Source organism: Mesoplodon bidens (assembly GCF_964165515.1).
Source record: "Mesoplodon bidens genome assembly, chromosome: X".
Classification (NCBI taxonomy): domain Eukaryota; kingdom Metazoa; phylum Chordata; class Mammalia; order Artiodactyla; family Ziphiidae; genus Mesoplodon; species Mesoplodon bidens.
The window spans coordinates 100470786-100490344 of NC_138163.1; the positions used below are offsets into that span (position 1 = coordinate 100470786).

Genomic DNA, 19559 nt, shown 5'->3' on the forward strand with positions numbered 1-19559 from the left:
ATGGGATATAAGGAAAGGACATGCTCTGCTTCAACCCCTCCTCCCCCTAGCTGAAAATCAGCCAGATGGTAGAAGTCACAAGCTGGGGATGGAGAGTAGGAAAACAGAGCCCAAGTTCCTAGTTCCTAGTAGAGTTCCAGAGCAGCCCAGAACTGATTGCCTCTGAGAATTCTTATTAAGAAATACATGAGTATGCAGCCCTCTTTCCTCATTTAAATCAAACAAACAAACAAAAGAGCAGCCTAATGAAATAATCATTAATGCATACCAACAGGATAAAGGGAAATTTTAAAAAAATCTAATTAACTGTCATCCACACGTAACATTTTAGAGAGGATACAAGAACTTATACATCTGTTACTCTACCCTATCTCCCTCACTCCACTTTTCAACTAATATACATCTTTTGCATCACAACAAAGTCAGTTAACAAAATTTAAGCATATCAGCATGGATCCTGGATTTCTCAGACTCTCTGGGCTCTGCATTCAGTGGATATGCTGGACGCTAACGAGTAAATCAGCATCATTCAAGAAACTAGCACCTTAAGTACCATTCTTTTCAAATAAACTATTGAAAATGCTTTGCTATTGCAAAAGGTTCTCACAGAACTACACTATTGAAATCAAACTAGATAATTTCGTAATTCAAGTGCTGACAGCTAATATCTGAGCTCTTGATGCGTACCAGGCACTATTCTAAGCACTTCACATATACTTATTCATTTAATCCTCACAATTACTCTATGAGATAGGGAGACCCTACTTCACAGATAAGAAAACTGAGGCACAGACAACGTAAATCCTGTGTTCAAGGTCACAGAGCTACTAACTAGCAGGGGTGGCTTCAAACAGTATGGCTGTAGAGCCTCTGAGCAGTAAGGTGTGCAACTCAGGCCATGCCTAGGGACTTAAAGTCATTTGCAAGAATGAGGACCTCCATAAGCAGCTCTTCCTCTTACGCTCCAACACACAGCTCCTTCCACAACTCTACCTCTACACCAAACACAAAAGCAACACATGAGGCCGCCAGTTCCTGTTCCCACCATCCCACAAGGAAGATTTAGCCTAAGTTCTTTACCATGTTTTCTCACCTTGTTTTATTTTAAATCATATAAAAAGCAATCATCATTATCCCCTCCCCCCCAAAAAGACACACACATTAAAAAAAAATCAACAGCAAAACAAAACAAAAAATCAAATTCCCATATTCAAAAGCCACCTGTGGCAGAAAAACACTACTGCCCATATATATAAATGATAATATACCAGTTCAAACAAAATGTGGTGTATTACCTGGAAAATGTTAAATGGTTTCACCCTATTTCTTTGTATCTTCTGAATCTCCTTAGTTCACCTAGTGTTATTATTTTCTCTCTTTAGTATAACTGGCACAGAATGCCAAATAGAGCTGCAACAAAGCAAACTAGGCTGTACTGTCTCAACCATCAGCAAGTTGCTAGTTTACTACTAACTCTAAAACCTTTATTGTTGACGCATGCAGCCAAATGAACTAGTGAATCCTACATTACTACACATGCACGTATACATGCCCAGGACCAACATGAAATTTTTATTTTATTGTATTGATTGATTTTGGGCCATGGCACGCGGCTTGCAGGATATCTTAGTTCCCCAACCAAGGACTGAACCCATGCCCCCTGCAGTGGAAGCTCAGAGTCCTAACCACTGGACCTCCAGGGAATTCCCCCAACATGAAATTTTTAAAAAGCTGTTGTGTCAAAACAGCCAAGTTATTTTCCAAATATTTTTTCTGTATCATGCTAAATATAACAATGCGCAGTTACACTAAAGTACATTATTTATAAACATGTGAATTAAGTCTTGGATAATCTTTAAAAGAATGTACATTTCAAATTTGGAGGCAAGGAGAGTATGAGATAAAATTTCAGCAGAATGATCTCTGTGAATAAAGCCCAGAATAATCCTGTGATTTCCCATATAAAGCAGTAGGCTTTACTTCCCATTTTTTTTTACTTCATTTGCTTGCTACTCCAGTCTTTTGTCTAGAGGTAGACAATCTTACAAGCAATCATTCTCCCAATCACTTCAGCTGTACACATTTAATTCAGAGTTCCCAAAATACACAGGAAGAAAGCTATCTATCAATACAACAAGATTATGTAGACCAAATCTTGATCAAGTTTGTAAAATATTATTATGCCTGCTATAACATGGATGCTTGCTTTAGTATCTTTATCAGCAAATTATGCATTCATTTGCCTTATACACATTTCTAAAATGATAAACGCACAAAAAAGGAAGGAGTAAGCACTTCACTGTGGGGGGGTGGGAGCGGGACATCACATTTATGACCATGAGCTCCACTGAAAATAATCTACTTTGAATTCTACAACTTCTAATGCGTAGTAGGCAATTAGAATTTATTTATTAAATGAACGATCCTAAAACTAGGAAAACTGCAACACAGTAAAGGCCCCTTCCCAAAGGTAGTGCTTTAAAAAAAAAAAAAAGTTTTAATCGATCTGAATATACTCTTCCAGACTTTTCTCTATGCAGAGTCGGCCCTCCATACCCATGGATACAGAACTTGCTGACATAAGGGCCAACTGTACTATGCCATTTTATATAAAGGAATTGACCATCTGTGGATTTTGGTGTCCGTAGGGGTCCTGGGACCAATCCCCCTTGGATATTGAGGGACGACTATATAAACAAATAGTACAAATCTTTGTACGCAGTTTATAAACTATTTCCTTCATTCTATATATCATTAACTGCTTACCATATCAAAGTATACAGATCTACATCAAAATTAACATCTGCAAATCATTTTAATAATGGTTAAACCATAATTAGTTTCTACTGAAGAGTATCTGGTTGTTAACCAAGTTTTTACTATTACTATTACCCAATGAACATAATTTGGCCAATTTATATTTCTTCAAGTTAACTTCCTCACAGTTAAATGGGAGGCACAATTTAAGCTTTTGACAGTGCCACTAGCAAAAATGAACCAATATAATGTTCCACCAGCAGTGATCTTTTTCAGTTCTTTAATTACTTTTTTCCAAATATTTATTGGCTAAAGTTACTGCTTTCATGAACTATCAACCTGTTCATTGATTGTACCTTAAGTGCCTTCAATAGTTTCTCCCAGTAATTAGTACAAATGATCATTCTTCCATATGTGCCATAAAATGAAAAGAATTAGGAAGCACTCCCACTTCAGGCAACCTGGACAACCAGTCTGCTGAAAACTAAAAATGTCAGACAAAACATGGTGGCAGTGGGACTTACACAAGGTTCTTACTATGAACTTGACCAAATGAGAAAGTTAGGAAGACTGGGCTGGGGGAAGGGGGAGACTTAAGAGAGTCAGAGGTAGAGAGAGTACTGAAGCAACTTTTTGCACTGAGGACATTTTGAAAGTCTGTGTAAACCTGAGTGATGGGTTTAGAGGTCTCATTCAGGGATAGAACACAAAGCCTAGGGGCTACCCAAGAAGAGCAGTCAAATAAGACACCCTCCTCATAACACTGAGACCTCAATGGGCTAGACCTTCAACCTCAATATAACTAAAAATACGATAACAAAACAATTTTTTTAATTTTATTTTAAAACTGGTCTTGAAGGACAAGGAAAATTGCCTGTCCCATAATGGCAATGATTGAAGAAGAAAATCTCCTGAGTATTTGTAACCAAAAGTCTGAATTCACTTGACCTGGGTAAAACAAACTTCAGGCAAGAATTTATACACAGTCCTCAACTAATAGCAATCCAAAGTAAAGGCCAAACTGAAGCATACTACTATCACATTCGTGGCCAAAGAATTTCTACAGCTCCAAGGAAAATAAATTCTTCATATTCAAAAAGTCACTACATATAGAGAGGGGGAAAAAAAGCCGAGCAAAGAAGATGATCAATATGTAGATATGTTAAAATGAATATTGTTTAATGCAATTAATCACAACAAATATAAATGGAATAAGTATGCTACGTAAGAAAAAAGGCTATCAATAGATTTTTAGGCCCAGATTTATACAATTTATTAGACACATCTAAAATACAAAAAAAGATTTAGAAATACTACACAAGTATAACCAAAAGAAAGTTGGCACGGTACCAGTTACCATGAATTACAATAAAGATTCAGAAATAAAGAGAACTGGCGCATTAATACAAATATTTAGTAACCGAATAAGGAGCTCAGAAACACACCTTCATATGTATGGAAACGTGCACAAAAATGGGCAAACTATATTGGGCTTCCCTGGTGGCGCAGTGGTTGAGAGTCCGCCTGCCGATGCAGGGGACACGGGTTCGTGCCCCGGTCTGGGAAGATCCCACATGCCGCGGAGGGGCTGGGCCCGTGAGCCATGGCCGCTGAGCCTGCGCGTCCGGAGCCTGTGCTCCGCAACGGGAGAGGCCACAGCAGTGAGAGGCCCGCGTACCACAAAAAAAAAAAAAAAAAAAAAAAAAAAAAGGCAAACTATAACCTAACCAAATAAAGGTGGCGAGCCGTTACGTTATTTCTAACGGGAAAAAGAAGGGAAAAAAGCAAACACTAGACTCCTACATCTACACATACAAAAACCTATTTCAAATGGATTAAAGACCTAAATAAAAGGTAAAACTTAAGAAGAAAAGCATAGCAAAATGTTTTGGACAAAAGGATAGGGTAGGAATTCTTCAAAAATAGAACAAAACAATGCAAGTCATGGGGGGAAAAGGTTAATTCAACTACATCAATGTTTGGGACTTCAGGTTTATCAAAATAGAACAAAACTGACAAATATAAAGGCAAGTCACAAACTGGGAAAATATACCTTCAGCACATACAGTAACAAACCATTCATATTCAGAATATACAAAACTCCTAGGAATCAGTAAGAAAAAACACTCAATGTAAAAAAAAAATACTGGGGGAAACTTGATCTGCCACTATGATCCACAAAATCAAAGAATGAGCAATAAAACAAAACACAATCAAATTATTTGCTGATTAATAAAGATCAAGGGGCAAACAGGTAATTACCCACACCTTAGATAAGTTATAAGGGCTCATGTCTACTAAACCACTAGAAGATAACCCTGCTCTATCCTATCATAAGTACAAATTTTTCCAATGACTCGAAAGGCTTTTTGACTCAGGAATTGAAAGAGTAAAACTAATAAAAGGTTAAGCAAATTCAAGTATTTTCCATAATTAGTGGCTCTTTTAACAATCTGCTCCACTAAAAAGTTCATCTGAAAAACCAATCCTGAAAGAATATTTTACCAAAAATCTGAATTTAAAAGAAAGCTCTCTTAACACTAAATACTCACTTAAAATATTTTCATATAAAGTATGAAAACTGTCTGTCCAAAATACTATTTCAATTTATTTTAAGTCTCTAATAAGCTCATATTCAAATTTCTATTTTAAATCAGTGAAATAAATACCAGCCCACTTATCTCAGGAGAAACCTAAAATCTAGCTTCTCCACACAAGACACACACTTGAATTACTGGAATGACACACTTCTTGACACCTCAATCTTCCATTCTATACAGAATTTTGAGATTTAATTTCTTAAGTCTTTGAATTTCTGCTTCCCACCAAGATGCAGTGAAACAGACCAAATTTATTCCTGAATGACATTGACTAAAAAACCAGAGATGGGGCTTCCCTGGTGGCGCAGTGGTTGAGAGTCCGCCTGCCGATGCAGGGGACACGGGTTCGTGCCCCGGTCCGGGAAGATCCTACATGCCGCGGAGCGGCTGAGCCCGTGAGCCATGGCCGCTGAGCCTGCACGTCCGGAGCCTGTGCTCCACAACAGGAGAGGCCACAACGGTGAGAGGCCTGCGTACCGCAAAAAAAAAAAAAAAAAAAAACAGAGAAACTGTATGAAACAAAGGTTTTCACACACTGAGTATCAGAGAACACATGGCAATAATCCTTGAGAAGGGAAACAAAGGATGTGAGCCCTAAAATTATCCCAAGCTTACTGCTTTTCAGGCTGCAGTACAGCTATGGGAAATTTTCTTGCCCAAATCAATGTAAGCTAGAATAAAGTCGAACAACATCTTTATAGTTACTGAAAGGAAAATAAATGTGTCAACCTACAATTCTATACTCAGTAGAAATACCTTTCAAAAAAACAAGATGAAAGTACACTTCTTCAGATATACAAAAGCTGAAAGAATTCAACACCAGCAGACCTACCTATAGTCTAAGAAATGTTTTCTTTTAATTCTCAGGTGGAAGTAAAATTATACCAGAAATAAACCTTTACACAGAATGCAGAATGAAGACCACCACAAATGATAGCTGCACAAGTAATTATAAAAGACATTTTTCTTATTTTTTTTAACGTCTCCTTAAAACACAACTGACCCCAAAATCTACTGGGGGGATAAAAAACACCCCTAGAAGTAAAGCGAGTTCAACAAGGTCATGGGACACAAGAGCAACATACAGAAAATAAATTGTATTTCTATACACTAACAATGAATAATTGGAAACAAATTTTTTTAAATACCATTTATAATAGCTCCAGAAACATGATAATATGTAGGTATAATTCTAACAAAGTATGGGGCAGCAGAATCTGTATGCTGAAAACTACAAAACACTGATGAAAAAAAACTCAAATAAGGCCCAAATAAGTGCAGAGAGATACCATGTTCATGAACTGGATGATTCAGTAAGATGAGAACTAAATTCCTAGCAGTATTTTTTGTAGATACAGATGGGCTGATCATAAAATTCATACATAAAAGTAAAGAAACTAGAATAACCAAAACAATTTTGGAAAAGAACAAAGTTGGAAGACTCACATGACCCAATTTTAAGAGCTACTATAAAGCTACAGGAATCAATTAACACCACAGCATACCACTACATACCTATTTAAATGGCTATTTTCCCCAACTTTATTGAGATATAATTAACAAACAACATCGTGTGAGTTGAAGGTATACAACATGATATAGGTATACACTGTGAAATGATTACCACAGTAAGATTAGGTAGCATATCCATCACCTCATGTAGTCACTTTTTTTTTTCCCTTCGGTGGTAATATTTAAGATCTACTCTCCAAACAACTTTCAAGTATACAATACAGTATTATTAACTGTACTGCTACACATTAGTTCTCATAACTGGAAGTTTGTACCTTCTGACCAACATCCCCCCCGGCAAACACCAATCTACACTCTGCTTCTGAGTTTGACTTTTTTAGATCCCACATATAGTGAGATCATACCAGTATTTGTCCTTCTCTGCCTGACTTTATTCACTTAGCATAATGCCCTCAAAGTTCATGAAATTTTTTTGAGATAAAGTTGATGTACAATATTACATGTTACAGGTGTACAACACAGTGATTCACAATTTTTATAGGTTATACTCCATTTATAGTTATCATAAAATATTGGTTAAATTCCCTATGTTGTACAAAATATCCTTGAAGCTTATTTATTTAAAGTTCATGAAAATTTTAAAGTGTGACAATACCATGTGTTAATGAGGATGCAGAACAGCTGGTAAAAATGTAAAATGGTACAGTCACTCTAGAACACAGTTCGACAATTAAGTATGAAGTTAAACATACATTTATAACAGGACCCAATGATCCCACTCCTAGGTGTTTACCCTAGAAAAGTAAAAACTTATGTTCATACCAAAACCTGTACACAATGTTTGTAGTGGCTTTATTCATTATCAGTGAAAACTGGAAACAATTACAATATTCTTCAACAGGTAAATGGATAAACTGTGGTACATCTACACAATATTTAGCAATATAAAAGAATGAATTATTGATATAGCATCGATGAACCTCAAAGGTATTATGCTGAGTAAAAGAAGCCAGGCTTAAAAGACCACATAGTGTATATACTTGTCAAAATGCACCAAACACCTAACACAACATGGTAAATCAACTATACTTCAATAAAACATTTTAAAAAACTCATCAAATACCTAAAACAGGTGAAATTAAATATATGTAAATTATACCTCAACAAAGTTTATTTTTAGAAAGAAGTCATTTAAAGTAAAAAACAGTAACAATGTACTGTGGGGTTTGTAACACGTAGAAGTAAAATGTATGACAATACTACAGGAGACCAGGATGGGAGAAATGAAGTATATCCTTGTAAGGTCAACACTATGCATGATACGGTATAACTTGAAGGTAGGCTGTGATAAGCTAAAGTTAAAATTTTTTAAATTGCTTGAACTGATACGTGTAATATTCAAGGTCAATAAACAAAGTCACTTGTATTCCCATATACCAGCAATGTTGGAATTTGGGGGGAAAAACTTAATACCATTTACAATAGCACCCCCCCAATGAAGTACTTAAGATATAAATCTAACAAAATATGTATAGGATCTGTGTATGGAAAACAACAAAATGCTGATGAAAGAAATCAAAGAATATCTAAATAATCAGAGAGAAGTACCATGTTCACAAAATAGAAAACATTAATGTATCAATTCTCCCTAATTTTATATATAGATTCAATGCAACCCCAATCAAAATCCCAGCAAGTTTTGTATATACCAACAAGCTGATCTAAAAATTATATGGAAAGAAAAGGAATTAGAAAACCCAAAACAATGCTGAAAAAGAACAAGTCAGCGGGCTCATATTACACAATTTCAAGACAATGTAGTAAACAACAATAATCAGGACAGTGTGGTACTGAGGAAAGAACAAATGGAGATCAATGGAACATAGAAAACTGAGAAACAGACCCATACAAATATAGGCAACTGTTTTTGACAAGATACAAAGATAATTCAATAGAAAAAGGATTGTCTTTTCAACAAAAGGTGGTGGAAAAACTGGAAGCCCAGTTGCAAAACAACAACAAAACCTCAACACATACTTAATGAGGTGAAATACAGACATTTTCAGACATATGAATACAGCAGACCCACATGAAGAAAACAAAAATGGTCTCAAAAGAAATGTCAGAAATTCGGAAAGAAATGACAAGCAAAGAAAATGTTAAGCATGTGGGTGACAACCTTAACAATGTTTTGTATTTAAAACATGTTCAGAATTAATATATACAACAACAATGGAATGAAGGAGGGGAGGACGTTAAAAGCTCTAAGAATCTTGCATTGCCCAAGAAAAGAGAAAATGTATCAGTTAGGCTTTAATAAGTTAAAAATGCATGCTGTAACCCCTAAGGCAGCTATTCTCAAAGTGTGGTTCACAGACAACTGGGAGTCTCCTAAACACTTTAGGGAGGTCTGCTAATGCAAAATTATTTTCATTATAATATAAGATGTTATTTCTTTTTTTTTTAACTCTATTAACACTTATACTGATGATGCAAAAGTAATGGTGAGTAAAACTGCTGGCACCTTATTAGCAGAAGTCAAGGCAGAGGCACCAAAGGCACCAAACTGAACTAGAAATCACATATTCTTCACCAGCAAGCACTTATAGGGCTTTTTTTAACGCCAGTTTCATATAAGAATATCTTAGATGAAGCAGTAAAAATCATTTCATTAAATGTCAACCCTTGACCACACATTGTTTTAATAATCTTTGTGGCAAAATGGGAACTTCGTTTAAAGCATTCTTACTCCATACTGAAGTACAAAGGCTATATACTGAGGGTAAGTACATGTGCGATTGTTTAAGTTGTAAACTGAACTAGCCTGTTTTTTCATGGAACACCATTTTTTTTTTTTTAGGGTGGAGCTAAAGGGATTGTTTCATTAGATTGGTTGAATTTTATTCCTGAAGTTTGGCCATCTTCCCCTCACCTCCCTGGGCCTGACTTTTCTTTTTTTGGGCCATACCGTGCAGCTTGCAGGATCTCAGTTCCCCAACCAGGGACTGAACCCGAGCCAGGGCAGTGAAAGCCCAGAATCCTAACCATGAGGCCACCCGGAACACCATTTTTTACTCAAAAGAATGACTGACAAACTATGTTTATTCGGACTTAGGTACTGGAAGACATTTTCTCAAAACTGAATGAAAATTCACAATAATTTGTTGCCAATGATCAAACTTGAGATTTCAAACAAAAATCAGCATTTTGGAAAACTACCTCCACGGTGAGCTTGACAGCTTCCCAAAACTCAAAAGGCTTTTCTGATGAGATTGGTGGTAATATTAATGAATACAATTTTTTGAGATTGTGTAATAAAATGTGTTGACATTTGTAATAATTGGAAGTGCTCTCCTTTTCCTTCTTTCATGCTCACTGAACTGCCCCAAACCAAAATGTTACCACTTGTGTTTCTCCAATCCATTAACAACGTGTCCTCCCTACTATTCAGGGGCTACAGTGTCATTTCAGTATCTATAAACTCTGAAACAAATCTTACAGTTCAAGACAGACAGACAGAAGGAAGAAGAGGGAGGGAGGCAGAAAGACAAAAAGAAAGGGAGGGAGGGAGAGAACGGACGAACTCAGTATATCATCATCAACTCACTGCTACTCCCAAAGCCTATGGCGGTATCAATAAATCATGAAAGGTTATGACACAACAATATATAATAATCACTTATGGTAGATTCTAAATAATATCTTACTATGAGTAAAAAGTCAAACAAACCCTTCCTCCTCTAGGGACAAATCTGACCTTGGGTTAACTAGTTCTTTTATTTTTAAAACCTGATAAAGGTGGAATGTCAATTGTGTTACTAGCAACACTGATTATGGTAACAATTACCGATTGATGAAATAAACCTAGAGTGAGAGTACTGAAAATGAACTATGAATATCTGGTAGGATGCCACAGCTTTGGGAATCCCTCAGTATAGGGCCTCCTTTAACTGGACATGTCTCTACAGAAACTGCAGGAGCAGTATGCCCATAAAATTTAGAAAAGACACTGGTTCCTATTTGGGATGGGGGTGTGGATGTGTGTGGTATGTGTGTGGTGTGATGTGTGTGTGTTCTAAACCAGGTGTGGTGGACTGAACAGAAGATGACCTTATACGGCAAAAGATGTGAAAGGAGCTGATTCTCCACTAGAGCCTCCAGAGTGTTGCCCTACCCCTGCCAACCTTGATCTCAGGCTTCTGGCCTCCAGAACTATCAGAGAATAAATTTCTGTTGTCCTAAACCACCCAATTTGTGGTAACCTGTCACATCAGCCACAGGAAACTAATATACTAGAGTAGCTTTGCACCCACCTATGTGAGTCTCATTCTCTCACACCAGAGCTGTCACTTCATGAGCCAAAAACTAACCCCTGGGCAGAACTGCAAGGATTCCCACGGAAGAGGAATGCCTGTCACTGCTTTGCTGACATGCTGTTTCCTGTCTGATATCCTTCTGTGTCGATGTGACATCAAGTGTGACCTAATCAGGTCTTACTTGTCTGAATGACTTTTGAGCCTAAGGCTCCACAGTGGGCCCTGTAAGTTACTAATGGTATTTATAGTGCCAAAGTATCTAAATGCTTTACCCTTTTTAATGCCATCAGAGCGAAGTACGGTGGATAAAAGTGTGGGCTCTAGAATCTGAGTGGGTAGGTTTTGAATTTTAGCTTTGTATTGTGTGGCCTTAGGCAAGTCAACAATCTCTCTATGCTCTGAAAAATAGGAATATTTTATAGCAACAACATAGGATTTACTATAAGCACTAAATAAATTAATATCACAATTTAAGATTTCAAGCAAAAACTAGCATTTTGGAAAACGTATCTACCACCACTGTGAACTTTATGAATCATAATTCATAATTTGCATCTTTGTCACAAACCATCTGTTTCATTAAGATTTTAAAGTTAATTACTGTTTGGCTGTACATCATATTCTGTTTGTAACTAACTGTGGTTCTATTCCTTTCTCATTCCTGATGTTTTATATTTCTGCTCTCTTTTGCCCTCTCCCTAGGCTTTACTAGAGGTACATGCGTTTTGTCCTTTCAAAAACTAACTGCTGGATTCCTTATGAACACAATTTAAATGCTGTACCACAAATCACTTAAAATAAGGTGTGTGTGTGTGTATATGTGATATTCAATACCTAACACTGCCCTCTTGCGTGCCATTATGTTTTACTAAGTGAAAGAGGTGTCTTTCCAGGATTGTGCAGTCCCAGAAAATGCCAAGTAAGTATTATGTACACTATAACGCAGGGGGGAAAGGTCCAGAGCTACTCGCCTAGAAAATGCAAGGCCTTCCATTATACAGTGCCACCAAGCATCCTTACCAAATCCTTGCTCTCCACTGCCCCCCAATAGTTCCCTAGATATATCACATTTTCTTAGCTCGGTGCATTGTGACAAAGATTCTTTCCTCATGCAAACTCTACTCAGGCTGCTCTGAGCTCTTTTTCAACTAGGCCTCAACATTTGGACTTCCATGTTTGTCTCTGCACTGTCCAATATTAGCAAGAATCCTGCTAAATTGATTTAGCCAGAATCCCCATCTTCTGTCATCCCCCAGGTGATGTCTGATCACCCTGGACTGCCTTCAGCAACTGACTCCCACCCTGTTCCTTGGCTATACATCCCCATTTAACCATGTTGTATTCAGTTAAATCCAATCTTTCTCCCCCACTGCAGGGTCCCTATACCTATAGCAGTAGTCCACCTTGAATAAAGCCTTCCTTACCATCTTTAACAAGTGTCATGAATAATTTCTTCCTCAACGTTTGGTTTATAAGGTCTACTATGCCAAAATGATTCTTTTTTCTTGAGTCATCTGTATAGGACCTATTCTCTTCTAGAATTCTATCATACACAAAATCAGTTGCTCCATGTCACCTCCCCCTCCCTTAACATGTCTGCCTCTATCACTTCTCTCTCTAGCTGGGACTAATTCTCATTCATATATCTATCCCCAAGTCACATGGCAGGGTCATCATTCTAAACCATCAGAGATTCCCATAACTGGCTTAGGCTACTTACTAGTAATTTCACCAAACAGACACATGTAAGAATGGGAAGAAACTAATTTTTTTTCTATGAAGGTAACATCAAATAATGAAAAGCTTGAGCCAAACCAGACCTGAAAGACACAAATTTTCAGACAGACCAAGGCCATCACCATGATTTTTTAGAACACAATCCTAAAGGTTGTGGGGAAAAGAATGAAAAGTTAAAAAAAAAAATCAGATTACATACAAAATGGATCATCCTAAACAGAAAGTTACAAGGGAAAGAAAGTATTATTTCAAAATCCAAGGAAAGTTATTTCCAAAATAATATTCTATACCAGACAAACTCTCAATCAAGAAGGTAGAAGAACAGAGAAAAATGAGTCACCTAAGAAACAAATACAACACAAGAGTAAAGACCCACTTCTTCCAAAGATGATGAAAAGCCAAATAAGAAAGAAAGAGAGAGGAGGACACTAGGAAAGCTATAGGAAAGGAAATTATCCAAAACTGACAGATTATACAATGTACTTGAGAAACAGAGGAAAGAGACTTCCCTGGTGGCGCAGTAGTTAAGAATCCGCCTGCCAATGCAGGGGACACGGGTTTGATCCCTGGTCCAGAAAGATCCCACATGCCACGGAGCAACAAAGCCCATGCGCCACAACTACTGTGCCTGCACTCTAGAGCCCACAAGCCACAACTACCGTGCCCTTGTGACGCAACTACTGAAGCCCACGCACCTAGAGCCCGTGCTCCACAACAAGAGAAGCCACCGCAACAAGAATCCCACGCACCACAATAAAGAGTAGCCTCCGCTCGCTGCAACTAGAGAAAGTCCACGTGCAGCAACGAAGACCCAACACAGCCAAAAAATAAATAAATAATACAATGTATTAAAACTTGTCAATAATAAAATGATAAAAGGCAATTAACATCAGGAAAACTTTTTTAAAGTAAATATATGTAATATATTTCCTGGCTTGTTACTAGAAATACAAATAATAAGGTAAACGTGACATGGAAGCAACCCAAGTGCCCATCAACAGATGACTGATTAAGAAGATGTGGTGTGTATATATAATGGAATATTACTCAGCCATAAAAAAGAATGAAATAATGCCATTTGCAGCAACATGAATGGACCTAGAGAATATTATGCTTAGTGAAATAAATCAGAGAAAGACAAATATAATATCACTTATATGTGGAATCTTAAAAATAATACAAATGAATGTACATACAAAACAGAAATAGAGTCACAGACATAGAAAATAAACTTATGGTTATCAAACGGGGGAGGGAGGAGGGGGAGAAACAAACTAGGAGTATGGGACTAACAGATACAAACTACTATACATAAAATAGATAAGCAATGAGCATTTACTGTATAGAACAAGGGAATTATACCCAATATCTTATTATAACCTATAATGGAATATAATCTGCAAAAAAAAGAATCACTGAGCTGTACACCTGAAACTAACACAATATTGTAAATCTACTATACTTCAATTTTTAAAATAATAATAAGGTAAATTTATTCATTTAAACCAAGGCTGTTATAAAGGAAGGACAGAAAAAAGGAAAGATGGGGTTTTTTAAATCAACTTTATCCTCCATACTAGAAAGTCAACAGAATGTAAGTGAGGGGAGGGGGGAGGGGATGACACAGAAACAACAGTTATAAGCATATTATCTAGAAATATGGAGGCAAATACCAAAAGTAACAGCTAAGACTTATTGAAGGTGGTATATGTAAGAACAGTGGGGTACTGCTGTTTTCTACTACACACCTTATAGAACCAATTGAGAGTTGTTTTTAAACTGTGTACCTATGCTTTCTTAAATAAAAAAAATAAAATAAAATACATGGACAAGGGCTTCCCTGGTGGTGCAATGGTTGAGAGTCCGCCTGCTGATGCAGGGCACACGGGTTCGTGCCCCGGTCCGGGAAGATCCCACATGCTGCGGAGCAGCTAGGCCTGTGAGCCATGGCCGCTGAGCCTGCACGTCCGGAGTCTGTGCTCCGCAACGGGAGAGGCCACAGCAGTGTGAGACCCGTGTACCGCAAAAAAAAAAAAAAAAAAGAAAAAGAAAAAAAAATACATGGATAAGACATGTGAATAAGGAGCTTTAGAATACTTATAATTAAACAGAGGAGGGAAGCTATGGAACTAAATGACATAAGTAGGTAGAAAAAGAAAGGCCAGCTAAAGAGGAAAATCAGGAAACCTTGGTGTGTCAAAAAACTGAAAGAAGATAAAAGCTTAGAGTATGAGAACAGTCTATGGTGCAGAATGTTGCTAGAAAGGTCAAGTAAGATATAAGTAAAATATAAGCAACCTGCCACGTACCTAAATGTCATCCGGACACAAGTAGCTATAGCAAAAGGCTGCCTAGAGCAATCAGGACACTGGTAGTCTAGCTAAAACGGCACTGATCTAAAAGATACCATCAGAGACTTCCCTGGTGGTGCAGTGGTTGGGAATCCACCTACCAATGCAGGGGACATGGCTCAAGCCCTGGTCCAGGAAGATCACACATGCCTCAGGGAAACTAAGCCCATGCACCACAACTACTGAGCCTGAGCTCTAGAGCCTGCGAGCCACAACTCCTGAGCCCTCGCGCCACAACTACTGAAGCCCGTGCGCCTAGAGCCCATGCTCTGCGACAACAGAAGCCACCGCAGTGAGAAGCTCGTGCACTGCAACGAAGAGTAGCCCCTGCTTACCGCAACTAGAGACTAGAGAAAGCCCGTGTGCAGCAACAAAGACCCAACGCAGCCATAAGTAAATAAATAAATTTTTAAAAAATAAATAAATAAAAGATGATATCAGAATATGCAGGCAAGCTCCTCAGTTAGGATCCAGCAGAACTAGGCAAGCATCCATTTCTTGGTTCCAAAGTATTAGAGTAAAAAAAAATAACACTGGATAAACGCTTATCTTAATACAGAGGTAGCTTATTCTCTATTCTGTTTTACACAGCCTATGGGTATTTGATGGTATTGAAATTCTCATAGCTGGAAAAAGGACAGACCCAAGAAGCAGATTCTGACTCAAGAGAAGACTACTGACTCTCTCCATCTCCCACACTTGGATTCCTTGGATTCCTTTTCATCAACCCAACATTAGCTTTACATGTTTGGTAGCTGAGACAACTGGGTAAATCCCTGTGTGGAAAAAATATTTTAAACATCCCCCCCACCAACTAAAAGAACCCCAAATAAGATTAATATTTACTAGGATTTTCATAGACACTTGCATTGTATCTTTTTAAGAATTTTTTAGTATTTTTAACGTGGTAAAAACACATAACATTAAATTTACAATCTTAACCATTTTCAAGTGTACAGCTCAGTAGTATGAAGTATATTCACACTGCTGTGCTGAAACTCTATACCCATTAAACATTTATTCCCCCTTCCCACTACCCCACTCCCACAACCACCCCTGGCAACCACCTTTCTACTGTTTCTATTATTTTGACTAGTTTAGGTATTTCATATGAATGAAATCATGTAGTATTTGTCCTTTTGTGACCAGCTTATTTTATTTCATTTACTCTAATGTCCTCAAAGTTCACCCGTTATAGCGTGAGACAGGATTTCCTTCTTTTTTAAGGCTCCTTAACATTCCACTATATGTATATACCAGATCTTCTTTATTCACTCATTCATTGATAGACATTTGGGTTGCTTCCACCTCCTGGCTACTGAATAATGCTGCAATAATCACTGGTGTGCAAATACCTCTTCAAGACTCTGCTTCAATTCTTTTGGATATATACCCTTAAGTGGGATTGCTGAATAAGATAAATTTAAATGTCTTTTGGTTACCAGAAGAGGACCAAAATTTGAAATGGGAAGGGAAAAAAAGTGTCTCAGGTAAGAAAGTATAGCATTACGAATTCAAGTGTAAAGGTAGCATGTATGCCACCTTACATTTATTATTTAGATTGAGGATAAGGGGATAGAAACTTTTCCGTTTTGTATTGTACTAGCTAAGAACATCTGTGGCATTTTTAAATCCATCTATATGAGATAATTATATGATTTATTGCCAACTTTTCAGATTGCTTTAAAGCAAAGGATGAGTACTTACAGCCATGTATTCAAAAAATTAAAGTGCCATATGCCTTTTCAACTTAGTATTCAACTTTTCAACTATAAAGTAATTTTAATTGACACTATTTTCTACCCTTGAAGATTATTTTACTTAATTCCAAATAAGAATAAACTTTAAGATATAAAATGTAAACTGTACTTGGGCAAATATAGGGCCAGCACACTTTAAGAGTGGATCTTGAAATAAGTAGAAGAACGCTTTTCAGATAATAATCCAATTTTTATAGAATATATAAAAAGGAAGAGCTCCTGTAGTGAAAATCTAAATATAGCTACTTAGAGAAGTCTATTACCTGTCTCACTTGTGAAAAGGTACTTTTTATCTGCTGTAGGCTTAGAAATCAAGTATCAAACCAATGAAGATTGAGTTCTAAACAAAAACTAATGTTCTGTTCAAGATAAACTTTCTGATCCCCTATCTGAATGTAAGGATTATCTCAGAGTTCTGGAAGAACGAGATTACAAAAAAAATGAACTCTAGAAATGGGAAATGCTGTACACTACTATGATATCTGGAATACATACCAGATACACGTTAATAATACAAAACTTTCTTAGATGACACCAAAAGCACAATACATGAGGGAAAAAATGATAAATTAAACTTTAACAAAATTAAAATTTTCTGCTCTTTAGAAGATACTATTAAGAGAATGAAAAGACAAGAAGCCACAGACTGCAAAGCATATATCTGATAAAGTACTTGTATCCAAAATACATAAAGAATTCCCAGGGGTATAGCTCAGTGGAAGAGCATATGACTGCAGAATATATAAAGAATTCTAAAAACAAAATAAAAAGAAAACAACCCAATTTTTTATGGAACTGGCAAAATATCTGAACAGGCACTTCAAAGAAAATACACAAATGGCAGGTAAGCATGAAAAGATTCTCAATATCATTAGCCATTAGGGGAACGCAAATTAAAACCAAAATGAGGAAATACCACTACACACATACCAGAATGCCTAAAATTAAAGAGTGATCATACAAAATGGCAAAGATAAGGAAGAATGAGAACTCTAACATACTGCTGGTAGAAATGTAAAATGGTACAATCACTCTGAAAAGCAGTTTGGGAGTTTATTCAGTTAAACATACACCTACCATATAATCCAGCCATTTCACTCCAGAGAAGAGAAGTCTATACAAAGATTTATACAAGAATGCTCATTGCAGCTTTCTTTGTAATAGCCAAAAGCAGGAAACAAACCAGGAGTTCATCGATAGATGAACGGATAAACAAACTGTAGTATATCCATACACTAGATTACTACTCAAAGAAAGAGAATAACTATTGATGCACACAACAACACAGATGAATCTCTGAATAATTATGCTGAAAGAAACCAGAAAAAAAGACCACTTACTATATGATTCCATTTAAATAAAACTTGGGAAAATACAAACCAATCTAACGTGACAAAAAGCCAATTAGTGATTGCTTGAAGATAAAGGAGAGAGGCAGGAGAAATGGGGATGATGTATATATTCCCTCTCTTATCTTGTTTAGTCTATTAAGTGAGCAATAGCATTATGCTAAAATAAAAAACAGTGTACATACCTTACTTTAAAAATACTTTATTGCTAAAAAATGCTAACCATCATCTGAGCCTCAGTAAGTCAAAACGTTTTTTGCCAGTGGAGGGTCTTACCTTGATGTTACTGATTGCTAACTGATCGAGGTGGTGGTTGTTCTGGCAATTTCTTAAAATAAGACAACAATGAAGTCTGCCACATTGACTGACCCTTCCTTTCATGAACAATTTCTCTGGAGCGCACAACGCTGTTTGATAGTATTTTACCCACAGTAAGACTTCTTTCAAAATTGGATTCAATCTCCTAAAACCCTGCCACTGCTTTATCAACTAAGTTTCTGTAATATTCTAAATCCTTTGTTGTCATTTCAACAATCTTCACAGAGTCTTTACCAGGAGAAGATTCCATCTCAAGAAACCAGTTTCTTTGCTCATCCACTACAATTTTATGATGAGATTGCAGCAACTCAGTCACATATTCAGGCTCTACTTCTAATTCTAGTTCTCTTGCTATTTCCACCACATCTGCAGTTCCTTCCTCCACTGAAGTCTTGGAACCCCTCCAAGTCATCCATAAGGGTTGGAATCAACTTCTTCCACACTCCTGTTCATGTTGATATTGAATATTTTGACCTCTTCCCATGAATCATCAAAGTTCTTCATGGCATGTAGAATGGGGAATCCTTTCCAGAAGGTTTTCCATTGACTTTGCCCAGATCCATAAGAGGAATCATTATCTATGGCAACTATAGCCTTATGAAATATATTTCTTAAATAAGATCCATGATACATGGGCTGCAGAATGGATGTTGCAGTAGTAGGCATGAAATCATTAATCTCATTGTACATCTCCATCAGAGTTCTTGGGTGACCAGGTGCACTGTCAACGACCTGTAATATTCTGAAAGGAAGGAGCAGTAGTTCTCAACAGTGGGCTTAAAATATTCAGTAAATCATGTTGTAAACAGGTGTGCTGTCACCTAGGCTTTGCTGTTCCATTTACAGAGCAGAGGCAGAGTAGATTTAACATAATTCTAAAGGCCCCTAGGATTTTTGG

At 37.0% G+C, this 19559-nt stretch overlaps 1 protein-coding gene across 7 annotated transcripts in view; it reads right to left on the reverse strand.

The window, feature by feature from the left end:
• The window catches only part of KDM6A (lysine demethylase 6A), a 208524-nt gene that overhangs the window by 142169 nt on the left and 46796 nt on the right, over positions 1 to 19559 (reverse strand). The gene's annotated exons all lie outside the window — the stretch shown is intronic.